The sequence below is a fragment of the Leopardus geoffroyi genome, chromosome C1 (genome assembly GCF_018350155.1).
Source record: "Leopardus geoffroyi isolate Oge1 chromosome C1, O.geoffroyi_Oge1_pat1.0, whole genome shotgun sequence".
Lineage (NCBI taxonomy): Eukaryota > Metazoa > Chordata > Mammalia > Carnivora > Felidae > Leopardus > Leopardus geoffroyi.
In genome coordinates, this window is record NC_059328.1 from 187,116,661 (window position 1) to 187,127,965 (window position 11,305).

Below are 11,305 nucleotides of genomic sequence, written 5' to 3' on the forward strand. Positions count from 1 at the left end.
TCCAAATGTCAGAAAAGCCTACACAATTTATATAGCGGTGAATCTGATTAATATAGTTAGTTTACAATTTAAGTGAATATATTTGATATTCTACAACAAATATAATTTTTTGACTAAATGTAACCAGCAGACAATTACATTCCAGGGAGAAGATATAAAGAACTTTGTCTTGGGCGCCTCACTGGCTCAGTCAGTAGAGCATGTAACTCTTGATCTTGGGGTCATGAGTTCAGGCCCCACATTGGGTGTAGAGTTTAGTTTAAAAAACAGCAACAACAAGCTCTGTGTACTGTTTTTCAAAGAGAGCAAATAAATCTTTCATGGTTAGTGGCATTTAAAACAAAACAAAACAAAACTTTGGGGCACCTGCTTGGGTCCATAAGTAGAGCATGTGACTCTTGATCTCCGAGTCATAAGTTCAAGTCCCACATTGGGTATGTAGATTACTTAAAAATAAAATCTTAAAAAAAAATTTGCCTTAACTTTGAACAAACAACCCAACATAATTAACACTAAATATGTATCTAAGAACAAATATAACTAAGAACAAACTTCTTCCCTCTTTTTGCAAATATAACAAAAACAGAGCCTGTACCAATTTCAACAAGACCTTTTCCCACCTGTCTGGTCTCTTTGTTCCTTGTGCTCAAGGAATTGCTGCAATATCAATGTTCTCCAAGGCTTATAGAGACCAGTACATTGAAAAAGCAAAGTACTTGATTTTTTCCTCCCCTAAGCCTTTCAAACACCATTGTGACCAATGGTTATTTATATTTTTAACCAAAAACTAGATGAATCAAAGTTTGGTAGCTTATTATTTCAAATTCCACAACCTCTTAAGTTGCTCACAATCCATAAACATTGAAGACATATTTTTGTGTACACACAAAAATAACCCCCCAACATACACACAAAAAACACTAAAAACTAAAAACAAACAAACAAACAAACAAACCCTCTGTCCTCTCTCCTTAGCCCTGACATTCTTCTCTCCATGCCATTAAATCCTCCATCTGGAAGAAGCAGACATAGACATATCAGAATCAGCTAAGGAGCTTTTTCAAAATTCCCACACCCAGCTGCCCACAACTACTCTATCCTGATACACTACCCCAGAGGGGCATTGCCAGAATCTGCATAGTTTAAAAATCTATAGGAGGAAGAGGAAGAGAAGCAAGTATACAAAACACAGGTTGTAGGTGGGTATATCAAGTTAGATAAAACAGAATCCAAAAGGTCTCACTTTCTAGACCACTACAGCTTCCTTTAACCCAGAGTGACCTTTCTAAAATGCTGACGGTCCACTGGTGTCATACTATAATAATCTTCAGTAGTTTCCACTGCTGATCAGATTGTCACAAACTGACCTGAGGCAATTAGGCAATTGACTAGCTCTTGGGTTTTGGGTTTGTTTTTTTGTTTTGTTTTTGTTTTTGGTGTGTGTGTGTGTGTGTGTGTGTGTGTGTGTGTGTGTTAGTTTTTTAATTTATTTTGAGAGAGACAGCATGTGCCAGCACACTAGTGGGGGAGGGGCAGAGACAGAAGGAGAGAGAGAATCCCAAACAGGCTCCGTGCTATCAGCACAGAGCCCCGACATGGGGCTCGAGCTCACAAACCATGAGATCATGACCTGAGCTGAAACCAAGAGCTGGACACTTATCTGACTGAACCACCCAGACACCCCCTGACTGGCTCTTTAATAAATATCTATAGCCACCATGAGATAGGTCAAACGTCTTGCATGGTAGGTTCATACTGGGTGGATACAACACTCTGGTGGCACAATCTTCTAACCTTCTAGCTGAGAAAATGATAGCATCCCCTGGGAAGAAGGCACTCAGGACCAGTAGCACTCCAGACCTACAGCCCTGTCCCAGCACTGCCTACTAGATTCTTCCACCTTCTTCAGATAAGGTTCACAGGATGAATATAACCTTTCTAGCCTACCATTTACCTTATTTCTAACATCCAATTATCCAAATACCAGTTAACAAAACCTTATGATGAAGTTTTAGAAAATTATTTGAAATGCTTATGGAAACAATTTTGAAGGTCAGATTCATGATTTGGATTCTCCAAATGTAAAGTTGGGGCACCTGGGTGGCTCAGCCAGTTAAGTGTCTGACTTTGACTCAAGTCATGATCTTGCAGTCCATGGCTTTGAGCTGCATTGGGCTCTGTGCTGACACCTCAGAACCTGGAGCCTGCTTTGGATTCTGTGTCTCCCTCTTTCTCTGCCCTCCCCTGCTCACACTGTCTCTCTCTCTTTCTAAAATAAATAAACATTAAAAAAAGGGTGGAAACTGACTACATCTAGGGCATAGATAATAGTTAAATATGCTTAAATATATCATATCGTTTTTACTAAATATCTAAAGTATTGTAAAGTAAATTACTACACAGAAAACCACACAGATTAAGACCAAACTCCCCTTCATCTCTGCCATCCCTTCCCCAACACACACATGCATATACACACACACTCTTATGCAACACACACCAAGCTGCTCCCTGCTCTTAGAATTTGGCAGCCATCATCACTTTTCTGGCCTTTCCACATGCTGCTTCTTGCCCCTACTTCTCCATCTGACCAACCTCTTCTCTTCCTTCAAGACCCACTTGGAGATCTCCTATTCAGAATCCTTTGGAAACCCCTTCCTTCCCAGCCCTGTGGATGTGCCCACTGCCTCATCCACCTCCTAATGGCCTCTAGTGCAAACCTCTCCATCTATACCTTCACAACTGTACTGTACTTGTCATTATCATCTGTGCCCATCATTGGACAGGGCACATGATAAGAACCGTAATTCATTGTCTTCTGACCGCCATTGACACCAGGCACATAGTAGGTATTTAGTAGATACATGTTGTAGAAGATAAAAGTGAAGGTCCTAGAGCATTTCACTTTTTTACCTCTTTTCTGCCAAAGAAAAGCAGAGACCTTCCTAACTGTTCTCAGCAAATGCCATTTCTGAGAGACAAATCTGTTGCATATATGTTGTTCTTTCTAGGAAAGTGATTCTCAAAATGTCATAAAACACCAAAGTTCTTAATGTTATTTCATAACACTTTTTACCTGGGTTCTAAAAACTCTTCATGGAATCTGTGTATATTAAAATGTGACTTACATTCAAAGTAACAGGTGTAGAGAATTGATGCAGAATTTCGTTTTAGCACTTCCTATAATGATTCACCAAAAGCTGAAAACCTCTGTTGTGGGCAAGCCTAATTGTATAAAGCCTTCTAAGGCTACCACCACCTGTACTAGTTAGGTTCTGAAAAATAAACCTATGTTTTAAAAGAAAATGATTTTTGTCCCAGAAAGACCTAGGAAATCCTCCAAGACAGTTTTAATACAACATTTTAAGAGTAGAATTGGAAATGCATGATGAGTAAAAGGGTTGTACTTTTCTCATCAGATAAATTGGCAATAGATTTCCTAAATAAGTAGTCCATGGCCTTCTTTTGGAAGAATGATCATCATCAAATATATTTAGCTTACTTTGAAAGTAAAACAGCCCTACTTACCCACAAAGTTTCTATGAAGAATTCTAAAATCCATGTGAAAATATTTTGTAAACAATAACATCCTCTCTGAATGAAGGCCTATAAAGACCATTCTATTACTACTAATTATCAGCAGTAGTTATTACTACTACTGCTGCTGCTACCACTACTAACAACAATAATAATAAAGCAGCAACTAAGTTCTATTTAGTTTATTTGCTTTCTCATTTTAGGCTAATAACTTTATATCACACACTGACCCTAAAATGTGAAATTTGTGTTTATAAAGAGAGCAAAGAAAGATGGCCATCTAAATATGTCAGGCAATAGTTCAACATACATTCGAGATAATTTTCTAACACAGAGACATTTAGATCTGGGTCATCAATAAGATTTCTTGTTCTTTAAATGAATTTTAATATATTAAGAGATAAGACTTGATAAGCAATAAACAGCCTTTCCTAAATAATCCTGTAACTAACGGTTATACCATATGCCATTATAGTTAACCTTGTTTGCTTTTCTTTAAATAAATGCCTTGAGGGGCGCCTGGGTGGCGCAGTCGGTTAAGCGTCCGACTTCAGCCAGGTCACGATCTCACGGTCCGTGAGTTCGAGCCCCGCGTCAGGCTCTGGGCTGATGGCTCAGAGCCTGGAGCCTGTTTCCGATTCTGTGTCTCCCTCTCTCTGCCCCTCCCCCATTCATGCTCTGTCTCTCTCTGTCCCAAAAATAAATAAACGTTGAAAAAAAAATAAATAAATGCCTTGAATGTTACATAACTTAAAATGCAGCAATTATGCTCATCCAAAATATTACTTACTTGGCAAATTACCTCAAACTATTTTCTGAATAAGCACTTTACAGGAGCAAAGAGTTTTCACCTTAACCTACCATCATTCCTATGTGGAGAGAAAGAGAATGAATGCCAGGTTTCTTGAATGCCTAAGCCTCAAAAATCTAAATAAGAGATGTCTGTTTCAAGGGAAGGTGTCTTAAAAGAATAACTTACTGGGGTGTTGGGAGGCTCAGTTGGTTAAGCACCTGACTTTGGCTCAGGTCATGATCTTACAGTTCATGGGTTCAAACCTTGTGTCAGGCTCTGCACAGATAGTAGAGCCTGCTTTGGACCGTCTGCCTCCCTCTCTCTTTGCCCCTCCCCCATTTGTGTGCACTGTCTCTCAAAAATAAATAAACATTTAAAAAAGAAAAGAATAGCTTATTTACCAAATTTTATTAAAATAGGTAATTACTAATGCTTATTTTTTTATTTTTCATAATCTTGATCATAACAAATATTATTAATAGTAAATAATAGTAAATATTATTAATAGTCAAATAACTAATGAAATCATTCTATGCGGCAAATGAAAGAAATGGCATAAAAGAGGGATACCTGGCTGGCTCAATCGGTAGAGCATACAACTCTTGATCTTGGGGTTGTGAGTTCAAGCCCCATATTGGGCTTGTAGAGATTACTTTTAAAAAAAAAATATGTTTTGGCACAAAAACAGACACATAGACCAATGGAATAGAATAGAAACCCCAGAACTAGACCCACAAACATATGGCCAACTCATCTTTGACAAAGCAGGAAAGAACATCCAATGGAACAGTCTCTTTAACAAATGGTGCTGGGAGAACTGGACAGCAACATGCAGAAGGTTGAAACTAGACCACTTTCTCACACCATTCACAAAAATAAACTCAAAATGGATAAAGGACCTGAATGTGAGACAGGAAACCATCAAAACCCTAGAGGAGAAAGCAGGAAAAGACCTCTCTGACCTCAGCCGTAGCAATCTCTTACTCGACACATCCCCAAAGGCAAGGGAATTAAAAGCAAAAGTGAATTACTGGGACCTTATGAAGATAAAAAGCTTCTGCACAGCAAAGGAAACAACCAACAAAACTAAAAGGCAACCAACGGAATGGGAAAAGATATTTGCAAATGACATATCGGACAAAGGGCTAGTATCCAAAATCTATAAAGAGCTCACCAAACTCCACACCCGAAAAACAAATAACCCAGTGAAGAAATGGGCAGAAAACATGAATAGACACTTCTCTAAAGAAGACATCCAGATGACCAACAGGCACATGAAAAGATGCTCAACGTCGCTCCTCATCAGGAAAATACAAATCAAAACCACACTCAGGTATCACCTCACGCCAGTCAGAGTGGCCAAAATGAACAAATCAGGAGACTATAGATGCTGGAGAGGATGTGGAGAAACGGGAACCCTCTTGCACCGTTGGTGGGAATGCAAATTGGTGCAGCCACTCTGGAAAACAGTGTGGAGGTTCCTCAGAAAATTAAAAATAGACCTACCCTATGACCCAGCAATAGCACTGCTAGCAATTTACCCAAGGGATACAGGAGTACTGATGCATAGGGGCACTTGTACCCCAATGTTTATAGCAGCACTCTCAACAATAGCCAAATTGTGGAAAGAGCCTAAATGTCCATCAACTGATGAATGGATAAAGAAGTTGTGGTTTATATACACAATGGAGTACTACATGGCAATGAGAAAGAATGAAATATGGCCCTTTGTAGCAACGTGGATGGAACTGGAGAGTGTGATGCTAAGTGAAATAAGCCATACAGAGAAAGACAGATACCATATGTTTTCACTCTTATATGGATCCTGAGAAACTTAACAGAAACCCATGGGGGAGGGGAAGGAAAAAAAAAAAAAAAGAGGTTAGAGTGGGAGAGAGCCAAAGCATAAGAGACTCTTAAAAACTGAGAACAGGGGTGCCTGGGTGGCGCAGTCAGTTAAGCGTCTGACTTCAGCCAGGTCACGATCTCGCGGTCCGTGAGTTCGAGCCCCGTGTCGGGCTCTGGGCTGATGGCTCAGAGCCTGAAGCCTGTTTCCCATTCTGTGTCTCCCTCTCTCTCTGCCCCTCCCCCGTTCATGCTCTGTCTCTCTCTGTCCCAAAAAAAAGTAAATAAACGTTGAAAAAAAAATTTTTTTTTAAATAAAAACTGAGAACAAACTGAGGGTTGATGGGGGGTGGGAAGGAGGGGAGGGTGGGTAATGGGTATTGAGGAGGGCACCTTTTGGGATGAGCACTGGGTGTTGTATGGAAACCAATTTGACAATAAATTTCATATATTGAAAAAAATAAAATAAAATAAAGTAGGGAACCCAGGGGGGGTGCCTGAGTAGCTGGTTAAGTGTCCAACTTTGGCTCAGGTCATGATCTTGTGGTTCATGAGTTCAAGCCCCATGTCGGGCTCAGAGCCTGGAGCCTGCCTCAGATTCTGTGTCTCCCTCTCTCTCTGCCCTCCCCCTGCTCATGCTCTGTCTCCCTCTCTCTCTCCCTCTCTCAAAAATAAATAAACATTAAAAAATAATAATATAAATTAAAAAAATTATAAAGTAGGGAACCCAAGGATGCCGGGCTGGTTCAGTCAGTAGGGCATGTGACTCTTGGTCCTGAGTTTGAGCCCCATATTGGGCATGGAGCTGAAAGAAACGAAGGAAGGAAGAGAGGAAGGGATGGAGAGAGAGGAAGGAAGGAAGGAAGGAAGGAAGGAAGGAAGGAAGGAAGGAAGGAAGGAAGGAAGGAGAGGAAAGGAAAGGAAAGGAGAAAGGGGGTAAGTAGGGAACCGAATTTGGCCTAATAATGATGAAAAAAAGTTCCAAAATACTTCTATTGTAAGACATTGTCCTGAATGTTGCTGACATTTTACCCAAAACTTTGTTATTGACATGCTGGAGTTTGCAAGGTTAGCCATTACAGGATTCTTAACTGAGCACAGAAAGTCTGAATAACAAAGTCCTGCACAGCACTAACAAAACAAAAGGCAATTTAAGGCAGACTTGGGCCTTGTCTTATGAGGCATTTCCTCAAAGATCTGATTTATCCCTCCTCTCCTTGAGCTCATTAACCTTAAGCTCCTTAAACTTAACACTTTAAGCTCCTTAAATTGTTACACTAGTACAGCATTTATCAAGTAGGCATGCAGTACACTGTTAGGAACTACATTCAGTTTAAGGACAAATAACAAATCTACTAAAAGATATGGAACCCCAGTTATGAGCATTCGAAGGGTCTTTATCATGTAAAGTATCAGTACTCACATTTTACAGAGAGGTTAAGTGACTCATGTGAAATCTCAAAAACACCCAGGGACTAGATTCTCCTTTAAATATCTATACTGCAGGGCACTTGGGTGGCTCAGTTGGTTGAGTTGAGGGTCCAATTTTGGCTTAGGTCATAATCTCACAGTTCGTGGGTTCAAGCCCCACATCAGGCTTTCTGCTCTCAGCACAGGGCCCACTTCAGATCATCTGTCCCCATCTCTCCCTGTCCTTCCCCCACTTGCACACACACACACACACACACACACACACACTCTCTCTCTCTCTCTCTCCCTCTCTCAAAAATAAATAAATATTTTAAAAAATAAATAAAAATAAATGTCTGTATTTCAGCATCCCTAAAAGAAAACCAGCTTGAAATTCCTTCTCACCCTTCTTTCTCCTCCATGGTCAGGTCTCCTCCAGGAGAAGTACTAGCTATACCAAACCCATCCCATACTTACTAAAGCATGATGCTTGCTATACAGTGAGGCACTACTAAAATGAGTAAGAAATTGCCATTGCCATAAAGAATTTCAGTATAGAATAAAAGACAACTGCAAATACAAAAGTAGATTGAATATCAGAAAGCACAAAGTGCAAAGTTCAGAAAAGGAATATGTTTACATCAGCTGCAGTGATTAAGAAAGGCTTAAGGGAAGGGTAGTATTTGAGATAAGCCTTGAAATAATAAATGGGATTTTGACAGTAAAGAATGAGGAAAGGACATCTCAGTCTGATTAAAGCATAGAGTTCAGGTGTTTGGAAACTTTTCTGCTCGAGATACAGTTTATAAACATTTCCCAAGGGCATAGGTAAACTAGGCTGCCTGCCATATACGATTCCAAATGACCCCCTCCCTCTCTCACTTCCAGGAACATATATCAGCATGCAAATGAGTGAGAATGACCTTATAATAGATAATCTTCCATCTGCTTTACTTTTTAAAGGAAATCACTTGCTAAATTTAATATAGTTTTTAGTCAAAAATGCTTGCTACACCCCACGATGGATGGCAATTACAGGTTAAGAACCACCAGTGTGATGGGAAGTAAAGGTGAAAAACATTGGTCAGAACTATCCCTGGGTGATCTGGAGTACAAACCACAGCATGTAAATAGTGAAGAGATATGATTCAGGCGGCATCTGGGAAGATTATTCTAGAAGGGTGGAGAAAGGGATAGCACAGTTAGAAAGTTATTGCAAAAGCCCCAGTTACTTAGGGGTAATAGAGGCCTAAATGAAGATATTACTGGAAAAAGATGATTGAGTTGAGAAATGTGACAAATATAGAAGATAAGCTTTGTGAGGTCAGAGGTCTAACTTGTTACCTCTGTGTCTCTAGTGGTCTTTGGTTCAGCAACTATTTGTTGAATGGATAAATAAGATCTTGGTGGCAAGACAGTGATGCTACAGCAGTGCAGCCAGAATGCCTGGGTTCAAATTAAGCTCTTCCATTTACTAGTTATATGACCTTGGGTAAGTTACTTGACCTCTCTATGCCTCAGTCTTCCCATCTATTAAATGGGGCTAATGATGGAGTCTAGATCATAGGGTAGGTTTTTTTTTTTTAATGTTTATTTATTTTTCTGAAAGAGAGACAGAGCATGAGCAGGGGAGGAGCAGAGAGAGAAGGAGACACAAAATCTAAAGTAGGCTCCAGGCTCTGAGCTGTCAGCATAGAGCCTGATGCGGGGCTCAAACTCATGAACCAAGAGATCATGACCTGAGCCGAAGTCAGATGCTTAATTGACTGAGCCACCCAGGTGCCCCAATCATAGGGTAGTTTTGAGGATTAAATAAGGTGGAGTGCTTAGAAGAATACATGACACATATATCTGCCACATAACAGTAACTATTCTTATTAGTAAAACATTGTGCCTTTAACAGAACTTCAGAAGTGAGAAAAACAGTTTAGGGGTAAGGGTACAAAGAGTGTTTAGTTTGGCATTTAGTGGAGCTACCAGATAGGCCTTGGGGAAAAGGCTTACACTGAGGAATCTGACTCTTGCCACTTCTCTGCGCTCCCCATAGTCCTCCCATCTCCCACCAAGATCCAGTCACACTAGCCCCTTTCAGTTCCTCCAACAGGTCAGGTTTTTCCTACCTCAGGAACTTCCCACTGTCATTCCCTCAGCCTAGAAGGATAGAGAGCCTTGACAAATATGTAATGATTCAATAGCATTTGGCATTCTTTGAAAAGTTAACTCCAGGGCACCTGGGTGGCTCAGCTGGTTAAGCGTCTAACTTCGGTTCAAGTCATGAACTCACAGTTCGTGGGTTCGAGCCCCGCATCAGGCTCTGTGCTGACAGCTCACAGCCTGGAGCCTGTTTCAGATTCTGTGTCTCCCTCTCTCTCTGCCCCTCCCCTGTTCATGCTCTGTCTCTGTCTCCAAAATAAACATTAGAAAAAAAATTTTTTTAAGTTAAATCCAGGGGCACCTGGGTAGCTTAGTCAGTTAAGTGTCTGACCAGCTCAGGTCATGATCTCACTGTTTGTGGGTTCTAGCCCCGTGTTGGGCTCTGTGCAGACAGCTAGGAGCCTGTAGCCTGCTTTGGATTCTGTCTCCCCTCTCTCTGCCCCTCCCCTGCTCATGCATGCTCTCTCTCAAAAACAAACTTTTTTTTTTTAATTTAAAAAATAAAAAAATCAAAGTTAAATCCCTATGAATGTATAAGGTAAGAAAGCAAGGTGGAATAAGATAAAAGGAATGAGCACAGAAAAGAGGAACAGCAATTGCAAAGGACTATCCAGGGAGGTAACCAGGATAATTGGAACGAAGTTTTTAAGGAGATGGGTAATGTTCTAAATGCTCAGAGGAGGAAAGGAACATGAGGATCACTGGATTTGGCAATATTTCTGAGGAAGAACTCTGAGAGAGTAATTGTCCACGATGTTGAGAGGGGAAGGCAGCAAAGGTCAGAGAGTTAAATAAATCAACTAATATAAACTGATTTACCAAAAATGTTTGATAAGGGAGAGAAACAGAGTGCAGGGAAGATGACTGTAGCAACAGACCCTGTTTTTAGGGTTTGGGTGGGATTTTTTGGTAGAAGGATAATAACAATGGAGAGGCAAACAAACTAAGATACAAACGGAATAAAAACATGAGGCTAGATCTTGGAGACATTGTGCATCTCTGCAGTTTTAATGCCCACAGTGCTTTTCACACGCGTTACCTTGTCCCTCAACTCTCTGATGATACATCCTCTAATTCAGTGGTTCTCAAAAGTGTAGTCCCTAGACCAGCATCATCAGCATCAGAGGGAACTTGTTAGAAAAGCACATTTTTGAGTCCTACAACAGATCTACATAATTGTGCGGGTTAGACCCAGCAATCTGTGTTTTAAAAAGTCCTCCAAGGGATTCTGAGGCTCTCCAGGTCCCCGCAAGGACCACACTCAGGAGAAAACGACAAAAGACCGCTGCAAGGAGTAGCGGCCACAGTTGGAGGGCAGAATTTTCTTCTGAACCTTCCATCTGGATCTCCCAACCTCCTAAGAGAGGCAGTGCACGACCCCAGCCAGCCAGCAGCACCGCAAAGCAAAGTCGCCCCGCTTCGGACTAGCCTGAGCGAGTTCTACCAACCCCAACGGGAGCGGAGGTCAGCTAAGGACCCTTGGCCAAGCTCAGCCACCGCCCTAGAAAGGGCCCGAGTGCACCAAGTACTCAGGCTTCGACTTCCGGCGGGGGGGGGGGGGTCTAC